The sequence below is a fragment of the Pangasianodon hypophthalmus genome, chromosome 9 (assembly GCF_027358585.1).
Source record: "Pangasianodon hypophthalmus isolate fPanHyp1 chromosome 9, fPanHyp1.pri, whole genome shotgun sequence".
In the NCBI taxonomy this organism is placed as follows: domain Eukaryota; kingdom Metazoa; phylum Chordata; class Actinopteri; order Siluriformes; family Pangasiidae; genus Pangasianodon; species Pangasianodon hypophthalmus.
The window spans coordinates 10,787,689-10,812,197 of NC_069718.1; the positions used below are offsets into that span (position 1 = coordinate 10,787,689).

Here is a 24,509-nt window from a genome sequence, read left to right on the forward strand (position 1 = left end):
CGACATTAATGCAATTATACATGGATAAAAAGTATGATGCGTCATTCTTTAATTAAAAAAAAGGTACTATTGGGAAATTGCTGCAGTATAAATAATAAAATAATAAAACACAGAACAGAGAAATAAAACACTTCAAAGAGTACTGTTTTTGGAAAATAATTGACACCACCCAATCATAACTATTTTGTTTATGACAGCATGCTCTGTTTATTTTATTTCTTACCTTCCAGAGTATTGTTTGATTCCCATTACCGATCTAATACTGACTTTTTTCACTTTTTTATTATTTGCCTTTTTTTTGCTTTTAGCAATGATGTGTGTGTAACTGTAATCTACATGTTTGAACACATCTAAGCTGCTTAAATTTGCATAAAACATTGTGTTCATGTAGGACTGGCCTATATGGCATTGATTTAACTTTATTATTATTTTTTTCCAAAAATTAACCCTTTTTAAGGTCAGTTAAATTAAATAAACATCAGACGTTAATCTAATTTATTCGTTTAGATGTTTGTCTAATCTGCCCGAAAAGCCACAATTCGAATAAAAATTTTATTACAATTACAATGGGGGAAAAAATCTGACTGATCAGAATAGTTATTGTCTTAACAGTAGATCTGCCGGTCTGCATGTTTGTACCTGAAATCAGCATAAGGTATTAAATATGTAACAGGTCTGGCTCCTCTCTGACACCTATGTCACAACTTCTAGACAACAGAGCCAATAAATGAAATCACTTTTATGATGACGCAAAAGTGTAACCATAGTAATGAATACTAAAGTTAATACTTGAACAAGAAGGAGGCTTTGCAAAACAATACGGCTAATGCTGCACACAGGAGGTTTTTGTTTGTCCTTACTGTTTGTCATTCCTGTTTATCCACTTCTAGTTGTGACTGACTTGCTACACACTTTCCACTTCATGTTAGTTTGTTTGACATTGTGTCTCTCAAATCTGAGCCATCTGACAATCAGTACTGGATCAGTGCTCTAATGTACTCTAAATGAAATATAATAACTGTTAGGCAGTAGGCAGATAGCATCTACGGTGTAATGAAGACACGGAACGTTTGTTTTAAATCTGAAACCCATGACCCTCCTCATGCCACTGATGTGGTGTGTCCATTATATCTTCCTTCTCTCTTTGACCTATATGGAAATAACTATATACTAGAAAAAATGGAAAAATGGGACTTTTTCAACAATATACTTTTTAACAATAGAATTTGGTGAAATATACTTTTTAACGATAAAAATATAGAGAAATATAATTTTTGACAATAAAATATAGTGAAATATACTTTTTAACAATAGAATTTATTGAAATATGCTTCTTAACATTAAATATAGTGAAATATAACAATAAAAATATAATTTTTGACAATAAAATATAGTGAAATATACTTTTTAACAATAGAATTTAGTGAAATATGCTTCTTAACATTAAATATAGTGAAATATAACAATAAAAATATACTTTTTAACAATAAAATTTAGTGAAATATACTTTTTAACAATAAAATGTTACTTTTTAACAATAGAATTTAGTGAAATATCCTTTAAACGATAAAAATATAGAGAAATCTAATTTTTGACAATAAAATATAGTGAAATATACTTTTTAACAATAGAATTTAGTGAAATATGCTTCTTAACATTAAATATAGTGAAATATAACAATAAAAATATAATTTTTGACAATAAAATATAGTGAAATATACTTTTTTAACAATAAAATTTAGCGAAATATACTTTTTAAAAATAAAATAGAGAAATATATTTTTGACAATAAATGAAGTATTATGTTAAATATGTATACAGAAACTATGAACATGTAGCTAATAATTCTGATGCTTAGTTGCTACTTGATTAGTTTTTTTGTGTAGAAAGCATGATGCATAAACAAATAAGGATTCTGGATCAGTATTAACTGATGCCAAAACATAAAGAATGTAAAGATTTAGTTTGGATTATATTTTACTTTGGATTAAGGTTATGATTATGTTAAAGCAATGTTGCATAAACATTCTGCTGCATAAATAAGATGTCATTAAATAGCAATTCTTAAACTCGTATGTATTTTTTATTAGAGATGGCACTGATCTGATCTTTTGTGTGTTTGAGTTAAAGTATAAACTGTATAAAAATACTGTGGTTTTGTGTAAGAGATGTATATTTTAATTGTAGGTAATTGTAAGTGTAAGTCAAGGTTTTGATATTGATATTGGGTGGAAAAATGGTATTGTGGCATTTTTTAAAAATTTTATTTAATTTTTATAACCAGAAATGATTCTGATATCATGAATGCATTAAGAGAATGCATTGATATAAACACATTTCTATTTATGTAGGTAGTAGTTTATTTATAACCCAGTATTCCAATAGTGAAATATGATGATGAGTGTTTTTGACATTTCAGGGTTATTGCGTGTCGCTGAGTGCTGTCTCTGTGTTCTTATAATTCCACTTCATCAGTGTGTGGTGTTAATGGTCCTAGGGCATACAGGTGTATTAGTGAGAGTAATTGCTCATAGTGCAGAAATAGGGCCTATGTATTTTCATATCCAAAGTGAAGGCCACAGTATTGGCGTTTGTTTAAATCTCTGTCAAATCCTAGTGCACATATTGCTCTCCTGGGCGGGCCAATTTGATGGATTTTCAAGGACATAAGAGATGATTAATCATCCTGCTGCATACTTACATATGGATGGGATGACAAAAGTTGACAATAAACGAGTGTTGTGTAAATGGGTCAAAAGGAAATTACAGACTGCTCACAAGGCCTCTATTCTTCTTTCTCTCTGGCTTATTCATTTTTCCTGCACCTCAGTAGTTGATGTTTTGTTCTGCTCTGTAGTGGTTTCCTCTGTTGCAGTGAGTGTGTGTGTCCTGTTACAGGCCCATACCCCTCTTTCTGTTTAAATTCTTTCATTCTTCTCCTGTTTTCTGTTTATTCTTTTCTGTCATTCTGTCTTTCCCTTGTTCTTTTAACTTTTAGCTTTGTCTCAGTCTTCTGTTTGTCTTTCTCTTTTGTACAGATTTCTTTATTTCTTTGTAAATGTAGTTTAAAGCTGTGTTTTGTTCTGGGTTTGTCAGGTCCAGTGATGCCAAACTAATGAATATTTTGGTGTTTTGGACTCCAGGTGCAGGTGAACAGCAGTATCCAGAGCCTGAGCGTTTTTTTTTTTTCTTACTGTTACTGAACAAACACCAGCACTGAAGCTAGGGGTGGATGATATGACGATTTTAGAGAGATCACATGCACTGTGATACTAAACACATTTTGTCAGTTGCACTGAAAACTCTCAGACATGGCATCCCAAGTTGTTTTATGAAGCAGACTTTACTCTATCCATTAGTCCAGCTCACATTCATCCTAGTAGTTCCCAGAATATCAAAGTCTACAAAAGGGGGTAAAGCGTTTTCGTACTTAGCTCCTAAACTTTGGAATAGCCTTCCTGACAGTGTTCGGGGCTCAGACACAGTCTCTCAGTTCAAACGTAGATTAAAGACATATATCTTTAGCCAGGCATACACTTAACACACACCATAACCTTGTACTTCAGTACATCTGATTAATTGCACATTATGATTTAGGGCTTACTAATATTATGAACAGCAGCTACGCTAATTCCTTTCCACTTGTTTCCCTTCTACCCATCCCGAGGCACATAGAGATTGTGCCAGCTCCAGTAGACAGAGGCCAACCCTACGAGGATCCTGAGGCATCCAGAGATGGACCTGCTCCAGCTGGTTTCTGCCTCGTGAGGATTTGGGTATTTGAAGAATCGCTGCCAACCCTATGTGGACTTTGCGGAAGACAACAACCTCCAAATTAATATACACATAAAATTCTACGTAACTATAAATAAATACAGAATGGACATTGTTCATATCACACTCTCCAGTGTCACCCAAATGAGGATGGGTTCCCTTTTGAGTCTGGTTCCTCTCAAGGTTTCTTCCTCATATCATCTAAGGGAGTTTTTCCTCGCCACAGTCGCCTCTGTCGCCTCAGGTTTGCTCACTAGGGATAATTTTGTCTAACATCTAGGACTGTTTGCATGTTTTTGTTTCAGTTTGCATGCTTTTTGTTTCTTATGTTCTGTAAAGCTGCTTTGAGACAATGTTCATTGTTAAAAGCGCTATACAAATAAAATTGAATTGAATTGAAATCCTGACAGACACACGAAGAAACCAATAATAGCCAAGAGTAGGCAGTTCCTTAGCTTACGCTTCCTCTTCGTTTTATTTAGCAACACAGTAGCATGGCTGACAACATGGAGGAGTTGGTGCTTAAAAAATTCAACATTAGGAACTGCTGGACTTTATACAATGACTCAGTGCAAACAATGATTGTTTGCAAACTATACAAAGGTACCTCAAAGGTACTATACAAAGGAAACATGCCGAATTTGTTTAACCACCAAGAAAATGCCGCAACGAGTATGCCGAATTCCACGTAACAACAGGGAACGCATGTGAGTGTGCCAGAAATAGAGCTGATGCTGATGGAAAGACGTCATTGATGCCGTGACATTTTACTTGGCCAAAGATATAATACCCGTAAAAGCTGTTGAAAATGAGAGTTATAAGTAACTTTTAACAATAGTCCTTGTTACGACTTACCAAGTCGGAAATGTTTTTTTGACACCATCCTTCCTCAGCTGTACACAGAATGCTGAAAGAAGTGCAATAAAAATCAAAACAATGAAACACGAATCGCTTATTTTAAAAATATTAAACAAAATGTAAACCAACTCAGCAAATGTCTTCAGTATTTAAACATTTAAATACTCACTTGCCTCTCTGCCCCCTTTCCATTAATTCCACTTTACTGAAGAAGATGTTAGTAGAGGTGATGCACTTTTTATTTCACATTTTTAAAATACGCTATCTGTACTTAATTATTGTCATTTTAGAAATAATTGTTTACTTAGTTTGGAAAGTGCATGTCATTAAAATTTGTTTGAAAAGGTACTTTGGCCTAAGGTTTGTCTGTTATTTTAATTTTTTCTTTGAGGTTATGTTTCCTTGTAGAGGGAAATTAGTTTAGTTGCTTTGTTCAGTAACTTGCAAAACAGTCTTAAAAACCAACATAATTAAAAAAAAAATCATTATAATGTTGTGGATCATGGTCCAGCCAGAAAAAGAATCGTGAAAGCTTTTCCTCACTGTTAATGGGTCAACGGCAGCAGTCAGGCTTTTCTTACTGTTACTGTACCAACTCTGCATTTCCACATTTAGCAGAAACTGTACCAGTGCTAGGACTTAAGAGTTTGTCTTTGTCTTGGCGACTGGACTTGTTGTTTAGTTATTTTTAGTTATCATTTTCCCTCTCTGAGGGGCTTCATCAGCTGTACTGAATGGTGGGAAAATCCCTGCTATTTAAACACTGCATGATTCACACTTGCGACATTATGAGGTTGACATGACACTGTTTTCTGGAGCTGTGGATTGGTGTGAAACCGCTAGGTGATAGGTAACATGGGACAGGTATATCCATCTGTTCAGAGATGGATGTTAATTCAAACCAGTTGGGTTCTTTATCCAGAATGTATATGTTGTTGTCCTCAAAAGAGTGTCCCCTGTCCTTCAGGTGTATGTAGACTGCTGGAATTTGTTTTTCCTCTTGTGTTCAGATGGACATTTATAAAGCGGATGCTTAGTTTCATGAAAATACAAATCTGGGCATTTCTCACTGTAATGGACTGTGTATGTTATGTAGTTTCACATTTTGGTGTCTGGTCTTTCGGCTGTATTAACCTCCGAGTGTTTTTATGGGTTTTTGTGTTTTCTGGAATACAGTGTTTACTGAAGAGCTCTCTGAGCTTTTCTAATACCTTTCTTCCCCTCGTTCTGATCTTCCTCCTCTGGTGCTGGTCTGTTATTCCAGTTCCATTTGGAACTTGATTCTGTTTTCACAAAGACCCATTTTAGAGAAACACAAGCTTTTAAGACATTCCTTAGATGCTGGCACTACTCGTCCTTGGGTTCAATGTTGGTCAGCCCATTTTCATCCCAGTGATTGTTGCCTACTGAAGTTTTCTTGTAGTTAAGGCAAAATCTCTACAATAGCCACAGGAAAAAGGTCAAAGCCTGCTTAAAAAAAAGGAGCCTGAACCACTCAGTTTATTTCGCATCAGTTCATACTTTTTGACCTTGCTTATCATGTTCGTTCATGATATCCAAGACTTCATGGATGTGAAACATTTTTCCCACATTTTCCCACCATTTATAATCAAAACACAAGTCTATTTATGAGTACCGTGAAACTTTCCTCATGACCTAGGTAACTATAAATTTTTTTCGTCCTAAGGATCATCTTCCTGTTAATGTTAACATTAGGCCTTTCACATTACTGTTGCTGGACTTCTTGGATTCATTAAGCAGATATTTTGTAAATGTGTTACTGTGTGCTCCATGGCTTATTCACGTGAGTCATGAATATGAAGATGAAACCAATGAAACCATCATGCTGCAATGCAATCATTACATTGGAAATATACTGTACATCCATCTCACTTGACTTTACTTATCAAAAGTAACAAGCAGAGAATCTCTTTACAGAAAAAGAGTGGTTGATTTTGAAGCTAAATAACGAAGTGTTAAGTTTGTGTCAGGATTTAATGTGAGACTGTACTGAATTCCACTGTGCAGTGATTTACACATGGCAGAACTAAACGATAAATATATTGCTTCTCTTCAGATTGTGAGCATAGTTATCATTGCATTTTAGCCAAAAACACAACATAACCAGAGACTTTGGATTAATTGGAAACCGGATTCTGGTTTGGATTAAGAATGAGTTAAGAAACCGGTGTAATTATTGATATGGTGAAGTTTTATGTGAGGAGAGATTTATTTAGTTTTTTTGGAAGGAGTCTCCAGTGTCAGCGTTTTGAACAGTCCGAAATTAAAGCCGTAACGTTTAATTCAATTCACTTCAGTTCAATTCAGTCTTATTTATGTATTGCTTTTAATAATGGACGTTGTCACAAAGCAACATTACAGAAATCCAGATGTGGATTTTTGAAAACTTTTCAGACACTGGATTGTCTTCAGAACACGGGGCTTTGCTGTTTTCTTTTTTTTTTTTGTCCTTTTTACTTCAAGAGAAAGAAAAAACATGAGATTGAAGAAAGAAACATTGCTATAACAAGTGATAAGAGATAAAAAAGTGTGACATGTTGTACTTTAATTAATAAAATGGTTAGTTTTGGAAAATTGTTGTGATATAATAATAAAATAAAAGAATAAACCACTTGACATGCTATTATAGGACAATATAGAGATGCAGTGATGTGCTTCGCATTTATTTCTGCCACATTTGTAGCAACTGCAAGATGAAACATGTTATATTCCATGTTTTGCCATGTTTTCTGTGCATATGTGTGTTGCAGTTTACATCCCCCACCCCCCCTACCCCCGCCCCCCCCCCCCCCCCCCCCCCCCAGCCATTGTAGTCAGTGAATTTCAAAGTGCCATAAAGTCATACATCCTCATACATCAGGAGTAGATTTATAGTCATACCTTGAATTTCGAATTCCTTAAATCCTAATCCTATGTATCTTCTCTTCTCATTTCTCCCATGAAGTAGTTTCAAATTCTTTGCTCAGATGGATTATGGGTAATTCAATGCCTTTCGTCATTGGTCCTCTCTCGTCTGAAGCAGGGGGTCTCCTTTTTGGATGATGTCATCACTCGCAGTCCAGTCTTGGCACATGTATACATACACACATGCACACACACACTGAAACACACATGCCACAGTGCCTTGAGAGTATTAAGTACCCACTGTTAAACCTGCTGTGACCTACGTGTGTGTTGATGCGCCCTCAAACTAATGCACATTGTAATGTAATATGTTGAGTAATGTTACAGGCTGATACTTCAGTGCAGGAGAAAATGCTAAGGGAGCATGAATGATGCACTACATAGCACATTTCTGAGAACAATGTGACATGGTTATCCTTAAGGGAGCCTGTGTGTCTGTGTGTATCTTCTGTTACGACTATTTTAGACATCGCCTCATTTAAAGATATTCTACACTCCCTTTAGTTCAGCACCACTTTCATTTCAGCCTAATGTGGCTCTGAGTGCTGAATCACATCTATTTCTTCTCACATCTCACATAATGTCTTGATATCCTGTCTTTTTTTTTTTTTTTGTTTAAAGATATCATCCTTTTTCTCTGAATGTAATTTCCTTTTACCTTGGGCCATTTTTCACCCCGACTCAGTACTCCTTTCAGACCTGAACTTCAGGTCTCATTAATGAAAGATGGGGATTTTGTCAGGGATAATGAATGTGTATGAGAGGGAGAGAGAGAGAGAGAGTCAGAGAGAAACAGAGACAGGCAGTGACAGAGACAGAGAGAACGAGAAAGAAGGAGAGACAGGAGAAATAAAGAGCGAGACAGAGACCAAGAGAGATAGAAAGCCGAAGAGAGAGAAAGAGACTGAGAGTGAGAGAGAGCCTGAGCAAGCGATAGATAGATAGGCTGAGACAGAGAGAATGAGGAAGCAGGAGAGACAGGAGAAATAAAGAGAGAGACCAAGAGGATAGAGAGAGTGAGGCAGAGAAAGAAGAGGTAAAAAAGGACACAAAGTGAGAGACAGAAAAGTACAGAGAGGGAGACAGAGAAAGGGGGAGACAATAAGACAGACAGTTAGACAGACTGAGAGAGAAAACAATAAGAAAGACAGTCAGACAGACAGAGAGAGAACAATAAGACAGACAGTCAGATAGAGAGAGAGGACAATAAGACAGACAGTCAAACTGAGAGAGAGAGGACAATAAGACAGATGGTCAGACAGACAGAGAGAGAGAGAAGAAGCAATAAGAAAGACAGTCAGACAGACTGAGAGAAAGAGAAAACAATAAGACAGACAGTCAGACTGAGAGAGAAGACAATAAGACAGACGGAGACAAAGGAGACAAAGTGAGAGACAGAAAAGTACAGAGAGGGAGACAGAGAAAGGGGGAGACAATAAGACAGACAGTCAGACAGACAGAGAGAGAACAATAAGACAGACAGTCAGACTGAGAGAGAGGACAATAAGACAGATGGTCAGACAGAGAGAGAGAGAGAGAGAGAGAGAGAGAGAGAGAGAAAGAGAAACAATAAGACAGGCAGTCAGACAGACAGAGAGAGAACAATAAGACAGACAGTCAGACAGACTGAGAGAGAAGACAATAAGACAGACAGTCAAACGGAGAGAGAGGACAATAAGACAGACGGTCAGACAGACAGAGAGAGAGAGAGGACAATAAGACAGACAGTTAGACTGAGAGAGAGGACAATAAGACAGACGTTCAAATGGAGAGAGAGAGAGAGGACAATAAGACAGACGGTCAGACTGAGAGAGAACAATAAGACAGACAGTCAGACAGACAGAGAGAGAACAATAAGTCAGACAGAGAGAGAGAGAGGACAATAAGACAGACGGTCAGACTGAGAGAGAGAGAGAGAGAGGACAATAAGACAGACGGTCAGACAGACAGAGAGAGAGAGAGAGAGAGAGGACAATAAGACAGACGGTCAGACTGAGAGAGAGAGGGGACAATAAGACAGACAGTCAAATGGAGAGAGAGAGAGAGAGGACAATAAGACAGACAGAGAGAGAGAGAGAGAGAGAGGGGACAATAAGACAGACAGTCAAACGGAGAGAGAGAGAGAGAGGACAATAAGACAGACGATCAGACAGACAGAGAGAGAGAGAGAGAGAGAGAGAGGACAATAAGACAGATGGTCAGACAGAGAGAGAGAGAGGACAATAAGACAGACGGTCAGACGGACAGAGAGAGAGAGAGGACAATAAGACAGACGGTCAGACGGACAGAGAGAGAGAGAGGACAATAAGACAGACGGTCAGACGGACAGAGAGAGAGAGAGAGAGGACAATAAGACAGACAGTCAGACAGACTGACACACACACAGAGAGAGAGAGAGAGAGAGAGAGAGAGAGAGAGAGAGAGAGAGAGAGAGAGAGAGAGAGAACAGGAGCAAAGATTAACAGAGAAAGATGACTAAGAGATTCTTCCCACACTGCGTAGTGTAATGTCTTCCTCAAGCTTCTCCTGCTGAAATTCAGTTAACAGAAAGACTTGCTGTATGTAATGTAATATATACACTCGGTTATGTAAATGCTAAAACATCTTTCCTGCCTTTATAACCTCCTGAGCATGCTGAGCACATCTTTAGTTTTCTCCAAGACAGCAACTAATCATGATTTTACTAACTCATTAGTCCATAATCACTATCAAAAATGATCATAAGAACTTCCTTTAAAGAACACATTAGTATAACTGATATATGCGGCCATTTTGGAACAGTTAATCAATAACTGAAATTTAAATTGAAAGTAATGAAGCAACAGGATTAAGATTAAAATTAATTTAAATTTATTGTGAATTTATTTATTAAAATCAGAATTAAAGAATAGTCTAAATGTCATCCTGATTATTTGTGAACAAGGTTTAAAGTTTGGTACTCAAAAAAAGAAAAAAAAAAAAGACAAAATTTTACCTGCCTCATGTGATACCTTTTAAGGAGAAGGGGCGGGGTTGAGCAACATTGTTTAAGCCGGGAGTTCATTTCTAGGTCAGAGTATGGTCATCAGTATCAGAAACCTGAAATGAAGAAACTGTTAATATCCCTTGCATGGCAATCTGTTGCATCACTCATTTTCTGTGTTTTCTTTGAAATGATATGAGTATGGGTTATAAACATTATAATCTACACCTTTAAGGAAATATTGAATTCAGGTTAATTTTATTTGTTTAGCGCTTTTAACAATGGACATCGTCACAAAGCAGCTTTACAGCAAAATATAAATTCAGGATATAAATTTTTAAATGTATATGTTTATAAATTTATCCCTAATGAGCAAGACAGAGGTGATCGTGGCAAGGAAAAACTCCCTGAGACGACAAGAGGAAGAAACCTTGAGAGGAACCAGACTCAGATGGGAACCCATCCTCATCTAGCTGACAACGGATAGCGCGATTATAAATAATACCTTTCTATAACTGTGTCAAAAGTACAATCATAGTTTTCACATGAAGTCTATTTTGTTGAGGTTTGTTGGAGAACTGTTCACTGATGGAGACTTGAGTGCAAAACTGTTTGTGGCAATTGCAGTCCTAAAGCTATCATAGCAACTGCAGTTCAAAGCCATCTTCATGGTTTCTAAGTGGTACCATCCACAGTAATCTCACGTATCTTTAGGCTGTTCGTATGGGGCTAACCTCAGCAGCAGCGAGTGGTTTCCATGAGATGAGAACTCCAACCAGAAGTATGGCATCAGGCTGGATCAGGCAGGTCCGGAGAGCAGAAGGGGTCAGGATCACTGCTGACAACGAGAGCTTGGATTTCTTCTGTGAGAGCTTTTCTGCCCTGGAACTTGTACCTCTTCATTTCACCCTCTCTGGACCAGAAGTTATCAACAGTTATAACAGTGGATGAAATGACTCCATATTGGATTAGCTGGGACCATTTTAATAGCAAATGCATATTATTGGAGAAGATTCATAACATTCATTAAACTGGTCTTTTATAGCAATTTTAATCAGCACAGAATTCCAAATTAAAGCCTCGGATTTTTCCAGAAGCCTGCAAATCGAGTAGTTTGATGAGCTGGGATTTCCTGCAGGTCTTCTTGCTTAGGAAACAGAAAGCTTGGATAAATACTCTGTTCGTTATATAATCTACTTTCTCTTGAGGCGATCATGTAAAGTTCTCTTTTATATTCGAAGACATCAGCCTCAGTTTCCACATGTCCAACCAAAACCATTTTTCATATTGTTCCTCAGGAAACTAATCAATAAAAGACATTTCTTGCCAACAATTTTTCACGTCTATACTATTGATTTTGCAGCCCGAGTTTCCTGTACATAAGTTTGTGTATAATAGTAATTGCTTTACTGGAAAAGTAGGACATGGTAGTCAAATCTCAGGTTTCTGATTTGTCTGATTTTATTTAGATGAAGTCGTAGCATCATAGCCATTTTAACAAAACCTGTTAAAGGAAAGCTCCAGCATGAAACCCGTTAAAGATGTTTATATTGAAGTATTTGTGACGTGCTTATTTATTCCGGTAATTCGTTGTTTTTGTTCTTCCTGTGAGAATTAGCAGTTCTCTGCTGTGCTGACGTCACAGGATTAACCTCATGCGTAAGGAATAACAATTTAAAAAAAAAAACAACAAAAAAAAAAAACAAGGGCTTCTTTTCTCTATTTCCCAGACTTTTAACATTGTATTAATAAGAAATCCAACGTAGCACTAATGGAGACAGCAGAGACTCAGCTCGTTAGCGATCAACAAGGTGACATGTGCGTTAGTGTTGATGGTGGTGTTAGTGTAAAAGCTGAAGCTTTGGAAGCTGATTTGTTTAAGCAGCGTGTACAGAAGATGAGGTGAGAGAACTGGGCAGACTAAAGGACTAAAGCTCTGCTGCATCGCTCTCTTTTGGTAGAGATGGAAGTTATTCGAACAGCATTGTGGCTAATGTAGGAAACTGCGCAGTGAAAGTTTCAAATAAAAACACCCTCAGAATTTAATTTCAAAATGAATCTAGGACGTCATTGAAGATGACATGATAATTATAAATATTAATATGCAGTGGTGGATCTTAGCATATAATACAGCAGGTGTAGTGGAGATTCAGTACCGTGCTTGCATCTACGAGAAGAAATTTTTTGGGGTTACGTTACCACTTTCACAGGGAACGCTGACATTTTGGTGTATGAAGTGGAATTGATGTCCCTGTGTCCCCGTTAGGCGGGTAAACCTTTCAGAAGAAAAACATTATTCTGGAAATGCAGTATTGCTCAAGAAATCAACAAAAAAAATCTCATCAGAGCTGTGATTTAAAGCCATGATGGACTTGGGAAGAGTAATGTGTTATCGTGACAGAACGCAGTATGGAGTCCAAAGTGTAGTGGAACACACATTAATCTCTCCGGCTGTAAGGGCAAGGAGGAAGAGAAAGGAAGGCGAAAGTGACAAAGGGAGAGAGCCGGAGCGCTCGAGGCAGGGCTGAGGGGGAGAGAGACATGCAGCCCTGGGAAGAAGTGAGACGAGGTGCCGGCGGGGGCCGTAGGTTCTGGAAGGCCCATTCATCATGCAGTGCCTTGTGGGATACGGGAGGGTCACGCTCACACAATAGCTGTCTGTTCCAGCTTGCACGATGGGGAAGAGAGCGTTACATGCTCATTTAGATACAAACAGCTGATCCACACACCCCCTCCTCTCTTTCTCACTCTCTCCTTCTCTTTTTCCTTCATGCACTTGGCCTTTTTTCCAAGAGAAACAAGTGAAAAATTCCTTTGATGCCGAGCAGGCAATATTTACAGGCTACAGTATGTCGTTAGAATAGCATTAGCATAGGTCTAGAGCTCAGGGTGTGAATGGTGGAGGGTAGGAATGCACTGTATATTAATCATGATCATGATTTTATCTTTCTTAATAAAGGTTTGGCGGCCTTGGGAAAACCCTTCACATGGAGGAAAAATCTTCTATATATAGTTCTGAAAACTGGATGGTTTCCTGAACTGAAGTATGTTTCTGTCTTGCATGTAACTCACCTTACAAGTAAACTTCAACATTTTAAATTCTGCTCACCCCCAAAAAACAAAAAGGGAGAAAATTGCGTTTAAAGATTCTATTAAAACTACAGCACAGGAGCATCACGGACATTTTTTACAGCCTGTAACCGATTAAAAACTGAAATGATAGAGCCTTCGTCCGTTTTGCGTTTGTCTGTTAGTGTTTGTTAGGTTTATGGCATGTGGCTATCCAACAGCTTGATTAAAGCCTGACATTTACTGCGTAAGGACTGACTGGTTTTACCACTGTGTGTATATTTATATTGTGTGTATATGTAAATGTATATCTGTGTGTATATTGTATATTTATAGTTAACATTGCAGCATCAAAGTATGTTATAGGGAAAAATCCTACAAAACTGTCTGGTTAAATTTTTCCTGATTTGTCCTAGCATCTGTCTGAGATTCTCCGTTAGCGCAATGTCCAAAGAATTGAATGTTTGTAGGATTTATGTGGAATGATCATTGTAACCAGCAAATGAACTGATTAGATTTTGAACAAGGCCAAGGTCACAGCAAGGTCACATATCTGAAATAGTTTTCCTTCAATAGATTCCTTTCTGTTTGTCATACGGAGATGTTACTTACACGTTCACATTCAGGAAGTCAAGGCCCATTTTCTGACCTTGTACAATTTCTGACCTTGGTCCGTCTGTGCATTCCAAGATTCTTGTTAGCATGATATCTCGAGAACGAGTGGTTGGATGTTTGTATGATTTATATGGGATTATCACAGTAACCAGCAGGCGAACTGAATATATTTTGGAATTGATTCAAGGTCACAGCAAGGTCAAATGACTGAAATAGTTTTTCTTCAATAGATTCCTTCCTGTTTCTTCATGAAGGGTATTTTAAGGGTATTTCTAGAATACAACAAAAAGGACTAGACTTGTTGGTGGTAGAGGCATGCCTCTGAGCTCTACTTTCAGCTACAGCAACATCTCACAGGTTTTCCCACATCACCGCACAACCACTGCAACAATGAGGAACTCTGAACATGTTAGCTAGTTGACTAACATTAAATCTTTTATCTACTGCGTCTTCTGTGTTTAATCCCAAGCTTCCCAGACAAACATCTTAACTGCTTGACCACTGTAGTAGTATTTTATCCTGAATACACTTGTCATTTGAGGCAAATCTGTGTAAGAAACTAAAAATTATAGATAAGACAGACTATAAAACTAAGGCAATGGTAAGGTATAGAAGGCATAAATGTGTACTAAAATAATACAAAAAAGACTAAGATTCGAAAACGGGTAAAGTTAATTTAATTGCAGATTTCATAAAAAAGACAGCATTGTTAATTAACAGAATAAAAATATTACTAAAAGACTGTATTAGTGTGTTTAGTGGTGTTATATATTTCTTATTATTTTGAGTTTAATTTTGTTTATTTCAGTTTTAATCTTTTGAATAGTAACAAGGTGCAGATTTGCATATCAAGATTTATAATGTAAAAGCATGCAAGCTTTTAATGAACTGTGTGTGTGTGTGTGTGTGTGTGTGTGTAAAAAGCAGTTTTCTTTTGATTTAAAACTATAAAATGGAATAAAACTGTTAAAAACAACATGGCTGAAAAAATATATAAATTAATAATTATAATTCCAGTATTGAGTATATATTATCAGTCCTGACACTGGGCAGCTCTGTATCAAATGTGATACTTCCTCAGCGCACACACATTAACACACACTCACACACACTTCCCTTTCTGTGAGGAAAGAGTGAACTCATTATCTAACCTGGCAGTGTGGATGACTGATATAGAGTGCACTCCAGCGCTCGCTCTGTCCTAATGTGACCTGCTCTAGTTTAGCTCTGACCCATCTATACATCAGAGCTGTGTTTCCCAATCTGAGTCCTGGGCCACAAATCTGAGTGAGAGAGTGAGTGAGTGAGTGAAAAGTTATTTCAAATATATTCAGTGCCTCCCTCGCTTATTCCCATTGAATCCAAGTAAAGATTTGGGGCACTTTGTTTCTGCTACGAAGCATTTTATTTCTTTCACCATCTGGAGCAACTTCCAGGTTTCAAAAAAGCACACATGATTAATAACGAATCCTGTGCACGAGTATGTTTTTGAGACCATTTATGAATTTTTTAGGACTCTTGGTACGACTATGTCCCTTTTTTTTGCAAACTTAGGTTCCCTAACAGCTTTCCTAACTTCTGCTGAGGGAGAAAAATTTGAAAATTCTTTAAGAAGATACGCAATTACATAAGCCCTGAATTTCAGGAGTACACAACATACAGGGGATGAAGAGAAGAGAAATTCTACTAGTGGCCAAATTTGTGTAGTCTTAGGGGGAAGAAAATGAAAAGAATTTTATTTGCCAGGTGCGATCCCTATTATCATCTGTTCTTTTTCATTACAAGTTGTTATTTCCTGTTTAAAAAGAATCATCTTTTGATTAACCATGTTTTTCGATTTGCTTTTGATATTAATTTTGGCAATAGTACAACCTACCATTCAAGCCAATAAAGCATGAACTGTGAGCGCATGAAAGAAGTGTGAAAGAGTGAGATGGAGAGAGAGCGTGAAGTCGAGTGAGAGGAAGAGAGCGTGCACTAGAGAAGGAGCGAGAGATTATGTGTGTGTGTGTGTGTGTGTGTGTGTGTCTGTGTGTGTGTGTGTGTGTGTGTGTGAGAGAGACAGAGAGAGCGAGAGAGAGAGAGAGAGTGGGAGCGGTAAAACAGGCTAGGTTATTACTCACTTAGCACTGGCTGATGTTACATATCCGATGCAAATGAAGATGGAGGCGCGTCATGAAACAAAAGCTCGTGCTGTAATGGAAGGAAAGATTGGACTAAACTATTGAAATCCGTGTTCTGTCCGCATTTTAATGGAGAATAACAAAGCCAGCACCTGGTAGGTCATTCTTTTATTGAATGTAACTACTTTTTTCTGGCATTATAGACAGTATTCCCTGACTGAGCATTAGTTCTGTGCATTAGTTTAAAGGAAGGAATGAAATGTATCTATTACACATGTGTAATGTGGAATAAGTGTATATATTTTGAAAGGAAATGGATCACTTGCTGTAGCTGTCAATTTTTATGATCCTCACTCATACACACTTACACAGTGAGACATAACATTGATCGTGTTTCCAGGACTAACTGTGTACCGTAAAAGACAGTTCAGAGCTCTGGACATTATGTAAAGTGCAAACAGTGAGACGATGCATATGTCCTTTTGAACTAGTACCTGGGGAGCTCATCATTTCTTCTCAGGGAGTTTTTCTTTTGCCATTTGCTCCTGTCTTGCTGATTAGAGACGTGATGTTCTGTAGGGCTGCTTTGTGACATTGTCCATTGTTAAGAGTGCTAAATAAAATGGATCATTTTAGTCCAGGATGAATCAGACACATGAATTAGACACACACACTGAGTTTTGTGCCTGTCATGTAATATGTTAATCTCCTACAATTTACATTTTCAAACCCCGTCTGGTGAAATTGCCCCAACTCAAATAGTGCTAAAAAAAAGTTAACTGCTACGTTTTTGATTGCTGCTTGTGCCAGAAACGGACAGAAAACTAATCAGTGACTGTTAAGGTCGCTTATGGTAGGACTTTCCAGGTCAAGTCCCTAAACAGGCTAATCTCTTTCTCTTTGTCTCTCACTTACTTTCTCTAACTCTTTCTCTCACTATTCGCTCAGGTAATAATTCATCAGTCTCGTGCTGCTTGTATCTGCTTTGTTCACCTTTCATGTATTATTGAATTCACTCAAAAGCCAGAGTTGAATAATAGATGTTTGGAGCGAGTCATGCCACGACTTATTCAGCTCCGCAGGTCTTTCCCCTCCTCCGATTTTTGTTTGGCTCGCATTAAAATTTCACCAGGTTGTTCTTTTGTTTTTGTTGTTGTGGTACAGTCAGAGATCTATCTGAAACTTCAGTGTGGATTTCAAAAATGAATGAAGTGCCGAAATGACCACCCGCTATGCCAGCTCACTTCACGTCCACACTTCATTTCGATGCCCATAGTTATATATAACTTTACGCAGGGCTGATACTTTCTCCGAAAAGTGTGCAACGCGAGCATTGTATGATTATTTCTCGTATGTTGTGTTTAAATTTGTCCCTTATTCTGCATAAAGTGCACTGTGCAAGTGCAAGGTGCAGCCATTTTTCTTGTTGACCACATTTGCAGTGGACAATGATATTTAATGATATTTGTCTATGTTATTATCTCTGGGGTGCTATAAATGCAGTGTACAGCCAGTGCACACCACATCTGCACCACAATGCATAGCTTCTTTCAGCTTGAAATTCACATGGCAGAGTGGACGTCAGAGCGCCCCGCTTTGCATTTTATTTCGGCCAGGTCTTAGCGTGGGGATAAGAGTGCAGTCCCAGATGATAGAATTGTAATTACTTTTTCAAAATAGCAAAATCATACCAGTTCTACACTGAAAATAAAATGTCAGAGGAATTTCACATTTGCAGCAAATGCTTCTCAACTGAATTTGAAATGCAGTTGCATATACATGTTTAAATTAGCATTTTTTAAATTATTATTTGAATATGACTTCTACAAATTCCACAACATTCTTTCTTTCTTTCTTTCTTTCTTTCTTCTTATTGTTATTACCCATCAGTCCTTCCACTCTCGTTTTTTTCCTCTTTTCCCTGACCTACATTATGTTGATTTGTCCTACATTATACTTTCATTATTTCTTTTCTTTGTTGATTGAAACTGAGCTGAATTTTCTGACCTCATCATAAGTTTATTATTGTAAAAGAGAAGTGTTCATAATGAGATAAAGAATGAAAGTAAACGATGAGCAACAATCAGCTGCACAGCCTCTTATCATCTCATCACCTTTCTTTCTCTCTGATCAACTTAATAGCTACTCTCTAGTTTTCCAATATGTCTAATTATAGATAGGGTTGAATATTTCAAACCATTTTCTCTTCCTCATTCTCTCTCTCTCTCTCTCTCTCTCTCTCTCTTTCTGATCTCAATACACTCTTCAGAGCTTAATTAGGATCAAATCAATCATGTATGGACAATGTATCCAATTAGGAGCAGCTCTTCTGGTGCAGCATACTTATTCTCAGCGGGTGTTGTTATCTGTTATTAAGCCTCTTTTTTTTTCTTGTGTTGGTCTTCACAGAGCCAACATTCTGCTGTAATCACACATCCTCTCTGTGCAAGGTGGGAGCAACTGATAGACCACAACCAAAAAAAAAAAAATGTAAAAAAGAGCAGGCTGTTTAAGCATAGTGTAGCCAAATGTCATCCCCTCCAACAAGCAACTGGTGATTTACACTTATTTTTATTCAACAAAGTGAATGATTTACTTCACTACTTGAGTTTTTGTCATGTGTGAGTACATTATTAACCAACACTTTGTGTAAATCATCAAGCTAAGAGTTTTTTCAAATTATTATTATTATTTTTTTGGTATTTGTTTTGTAAAGCCTGTAGAGTGCCCCAAATTTGGCCGCCATAAAACTAGACCATCTTACGCATGTCTAATGCCTCGATAAACTGTGACTGCAAATTGTGTTTTCACTGAATGAAAAGTGGTAGTAAATGGAGTTTGGTGTCTTTTCTGTGGGTTCCACCAGTTGTTCAACGTAATAATGTTATGTGACACATGTTTACAGCTTAAAATAATGGATAGATTTTCAAGCCTGAATGTCAAGCTTTTGCTGCTCCAAAGCAAAGCTTGAAATCATGCTTCATAACACACTGAGGTTTGAATATACATTTATTAAAATACTACAGCTGAAATGTTTTACATTCAAGTAAACCTTCCAACAACCAACTGGCATTGAGTCATCTAGATGGAAAATGGCCAGCTCTTTGGATCTCCCACCAATCAGACTCGCATGGGATGAACTTTACCCGTCAGTAAGAAAAGCGTGTCTCATCAATCACTTGACTATTCACTTGAATCGAATGCGTTTAATCCAAACCTCAATAACTCAAAAACAAGTAGCTTATAAATAATATCCACATGGGTCTAATGTGTTGTGTTGGTGGACAATTCAAAAAGTAAGGCTCCAATAAATAAGCAAAAAACTATTGTCTACATTTAAATAGTTTTCATGAAATAAAAGTGTGCTAAGGGAAATTTTTTATAGTTAAAAGGGTCCGTGGCTAAAAAACGTATGAGATAGCCTGATATAGTATTTGAATTGGTTTGAAATGAAATGTTTGGGTACCTTAAGTATCTTAATAAACAAATTTGTTTCTGTTATGTCTGTAGTTTCGTGTATGTGTGTGTGTGTGTGTGTGTGTGTGTGTGTGTATATATATACACAACTTCCAACTTTTGGCCTGTATTTTGCTTGTCTAATTAGTCTAACAAGGTTTCAGATCCTACTGCAAATCTAAACAGGAAAATTTTTTATTTATTTATTTTTTGCACCACCACTTTATCGTCGTGAAACGATCTGGCTTTAACTACAACAGTTCGTGGAAAATTATGGCTAGGTGTTATAAATAAACTTTTTTTTTTTTTTAACTTTATTGCTTTTCTGCTTTTCCAGCATGAACTTGGCTGTAGCGCTTATGATGTTAGTGCCAGTATAAGTGATGCTACATCTCTATCCATGCTTTCCATAACCCTAACATTAACCCTAATGTTAGGTTTACAGGTGCCATTACCCGTGCTTATGAATAAATACAATGCCAGGCTTTTCTCTAAAGCAGAATGATTTTGTTTCAGTCTCTTTCTGATGTATGGTGTCTGTTAACAGCATTTTAGATAGTGGTCACATATCAGTCTGTTTTAAAAGCACAACTGATGGCATGAGGACTTGGACTATCTTTCCTGGCCAATCTACCTGTCAGACCTGTGAGCGAGTTGCTTTGTCACGGAGTCGTACCCTGAATAATAAGCATGGAGAGTAGTGAAGAAGGCCGTAAATCACAGACAATTCAGCTTTCATGTGTGGAAAAGTGATTCCGGCTAAACCCAGCAGGCTATCTGTGTGAAATCTAACGAGCTGCCATGCTCTGATATGCACACCTCACCATTTTTTTCTGATGACTCAAGCATCTCTCTTGTGGGAACCCAGAGACCTGTTTTTGTTGTCTTTTGTGTGTGTGTGTTTTTTTTTTTTTTCCTCGCTTCAGCCCAGCTTTTCTCCTGCATTAATCAGAAGCCGATGGCTGCCTAGGAAGATGAAATGGCTAGAGTAGAACTCTGGAGAGACTCTAATACACTGACGCCTGCTGCAGCAGTGAATTAAAAACCAGTTCAGTGCTCGTTCTTTACACCTGATCGCTCCGAAGGGTTTTCTAGGGCATTTTGCAGGTGATTTTCAAGCATGCTTGGATTATTTGGAATTTGATGTGAAGTGCTAACGTGGTGATGTGGTGCGAGGTTGTAGAGGGGATTTTTTTTTTTAGTTGACTGTGTATCCAATTCTTTATACCATTTAAATGCTTTCTGTACCACCTTGGTAATGTGATATGATTTTAATAAAAGAAAAAGTAGTAGCTTTTAGGGGAAGTGGTAGCTCAGTGGTTAAGACGTTGGACTTCTGATCAGATGGTTGAGAGTTCAAATCTCAGCACCACCAAGCTGTCACTGCTGGGCCCTTGAGCAAGGCCCTTAACCCTCAGCTGCTCAGTTGTATAAATGAGATAATTGTAAGTCGCTCTGGATAAGGGCGTCTGCCAAATGCCGTAAATAAATGTAAAATATATATATTTTTAAGCTAAACCTTGTTTGTTTGTTTTTTTGGAAGATTAGATTAACAGATGGACAAATAAATGGATGGATAGACTTGTTTGAATGATGCTTGACACAGATTGCTTAACACAAGTTATCATACGGTTGTCATACATATGATATAGTGAAATGTGCAGGAAAAACAACACAGACAACATACATTAACCTTGATAGCAAGCTAACGCAGCACTGTAACTTGGATGAGATCGTCATCTTCTTCCGTTTGGAGAACCGCACCGGAACCATGGATGACGTTTGGGGACACCTTCACTGTTTCCCCAAGTATATTGACTACCAACTAACTACCCAAACAACCCCACCCCTTTCATTATCACCCAAACCACAACTCTACCGCCCCCTGTTTCTCACACAGAGGAAAACACTGTTGCTGGTCACCATAGTGGAACTTTTGGCACTAGAAAACTGGTGTATTATTCCATTGGCAGCTGGTCCAGTAGGAAAGGTTCCAGTGGATGATTTTTTGTTATCTTCTCATGACTGGCACCAACAGCAAAGGATGGTACTCAGGGGTGGAGCTAGAACCACTGTATGTTATACTGTTTTACAGAATTAGATTTTTTTTTAAGTCTGAAAATTAAGAAATTGAAGCAGTGGAATAACGAGGAGGCACAGATACTGTTTGTGTGTGGTCGTTACAAGCTAGTTTACCAAGCTGCTAATCAGAAGAAGGAACAAATGCTGTGTTCATGCTGACACAATGTCATTGCAGCCTCTTTTATTTTTGTCATTATGTTCCAGTTATAGGAGTCCTCGTTTGGGACAGTTCTTATTATTGGTGCACAAACTTAAGCATTTTATCACCACACATTCAGCTACCACGTTTTGTGTGTGTGTCTGTAAATAAGACACATAGTCTGGCGTTTTCTGATTTGCACCTCAGCAGTACTTCAGGCACTTTTAGACATTTCCAAAACAGCTGGCTTCACTATTGACTCGTCTAGCAGTTTAGATCGAAATTGAATTCTAGCTCTCATTTAATTTGTCCTCTAGCGACCGTGCTGGAGCGCGTCACTGCAAAAGTGGCACAAATGCACACTCAAGTGCGTCGATAGCCAGAGCACGCTGCAGATATGACAGCTTAGCCTTCGCCAACCCCCCTAGAGCTGCCAAAAATGATAAATTACCCCTCAGCCCTCTCAGTAGTTGGCTCAGGGGCAATCCAAGCTATTTGTTCCATCCAGATATCCTGTTGGTAAACACAACAGCAGTGGTGTGTGTGTGTGTATGTTTGCGTGTGTGTGTGTGTGCGCGTACGTGTGTGTGCGTGTGGGTGGGTGTTTAAGTCACGAGACTGTGTGCATCTGTGCCACGGGTGGGTGGGTATAAGTATGGGTCAATGGGTGAGCAATTGAGCATGTTAATGTGTTGTGTGTGCCTGAGTGTGCGTGTGTGTGTGTGAGTGTGTGTGTGTGAGAAAGGCTCATGTAATATATCGCCTGAGGTGTTCCATTTAATTTGCTCATCATGGTCCTGTCTGTTACAGTTCTGTGGCCAGCCGGTCACACCGTCCCCAGTGGAAAATATCTCTCTGTTGATGGTCAGAGCTCAGCAGTCAGTGCACATGGTTATGGCTCTATAGGTTATGGGTTTGATTGCAGGTAATAGCTGCTGTCTTTGTGCCCTCAGGCGATGCTTTAACACCGCATGGCTTCTCTACAGATTGCTCTGCGTTTAGTTAGTGTCTCTTGCCGCAAGCCAAATTGGTGGCCAAATGAAAGCTGGTTAATTTGTGTTGCTTTAAGCCAAAGTCTCATGAGATTATAAATTAATGCTTCATTGCTCTGTGAATTGCAAAACAGTTATTTCTATGTTATTGTTCATATACTTATGAAATTCAGTTTAGTTTTATTTTTTTTTTTAATATTTTACAGCCAATTTTCAAGCATGTCTAAATTATTTGGAAAATGAAGATGATAGGGGCAGTGGTTATTATATTAATATTGTGATAAATTATGTCACAATACACTTTTCTGGGATACTTCAGATGTAGTCTTTATTTTTATAACAAATTCTGATGGGAAGTTAAAATGTTGTACTGAATCTTAGAATTAGCAAATGGTATGATTTTGCACAGATTTTTTTCAGTGTTGAATAATTATTAATAATTCATAAATAATGAACAATTTTTTAAAAGTAGAATTGAACACACCGTTTTGAAAAATGCAATGCCACTGTTTTGCTGGCAGTTTGTTAGGAAACCATATCATGCATCATAGGAACGTTTTCGGATATTGTGATGTTATTTTTTGTCATTTTGCCCACCCTTATTTGGGAATTTGGGATTTTTTTTGGGCTTGAGTGATGAATTGTTCTAATTATTTTTATAAAATACTGAATTTTGAAAATTAAGCTTTGGTCTCATTCTAATTGGTTGTTTGGTGGGTGATTTGAACTCATTTAAAGAGAGCAACTTTTTTTTTTTAATACTTACCAGCCGCTGCTCTCATGTTTTTGTATATTTATATCACAAGGATAGGAATATCTGACAGTTTTGACCTTGTGGGGACATTTGGCTGGTTCCCATGAGGAAAGCTGCCTTTTTTTTTTTTTTTTCAAACATAAACTGCAGCCTAAAAAACCCAAAGATTTCCTTTTTGTTACTGAGCTTAAGGTTACAGTTAGATTTAGATGCAGGCATAGTGGTAATTAGCTGCATTAATAATTATGTCAGTGGAAGATCCACTGTTTTATTAAAAAAAAAAAAAAAAAAAAAAAAAAAAAAAAACTTATTTCTCTTTCAGGTTTAGTTGTGTAGTAGTAAATTAGTGCTCCAATGGCATCAGTATATGTCTGTATAAATGTGGTCATTTTTCACTGTCCTTTTACCTGGTGATAAACCATCGGTGATAAACCTGTGCACATAAAAGTTTCATTTTGTTACTGTATTGTATTAAACTTGCATGCTTTGTGATTATTGTGTGTAGTAACAATAGCACTTTACTCCCAACCATATGCCACATTTATTTATGTACAGTATAGATGTAGTATATCTATTACTCAGTCTGGTTGATATGCTATACAGCTAGACTTTTCTTATTGCCAGCTGGATGGCCATTCTACCAAAATCTATGAAAACTGAAGTATTTTTCATTTTTATTTCCAGTTGAATTATTTCATGTCAGGGATCATTTTGTATAAACATACTTATTATTTTTTTTAATCTCAGTTTTTCTGTTAAT

At 37.4% G+C, this 24,509-nt stretch overlaps 1 protein-coding gene across 2 annotated transcripts in view; it reads left to right on the forward strand.

Moving 5' to 3' along the window:
* Positions 1–24,509, forward strand: part of ndst1a (N-deacetylase/N-sulfotransferase (heparan glucosaminyl) 1a) — a 67,901-nt gene that overhangs the window by 12,533 nt on the left and 30,859 nt on the right. The window contains exon 1 of one of the 2 annotated variants that reach the window (XM_026919987.3): positions 9,994–16,481. The exons of the other annotated variant lie outside the window; for it this stretch is intronic. The gene's annotated coding sequence lies outside the window, so the exon portion shown is untranslated. Of the gene's footprint in view, positions 1–9,993; positions 16,482–24,509 lie in introns of those variants that run through there. 2 annotated transcript variants of the gene reach the window in all.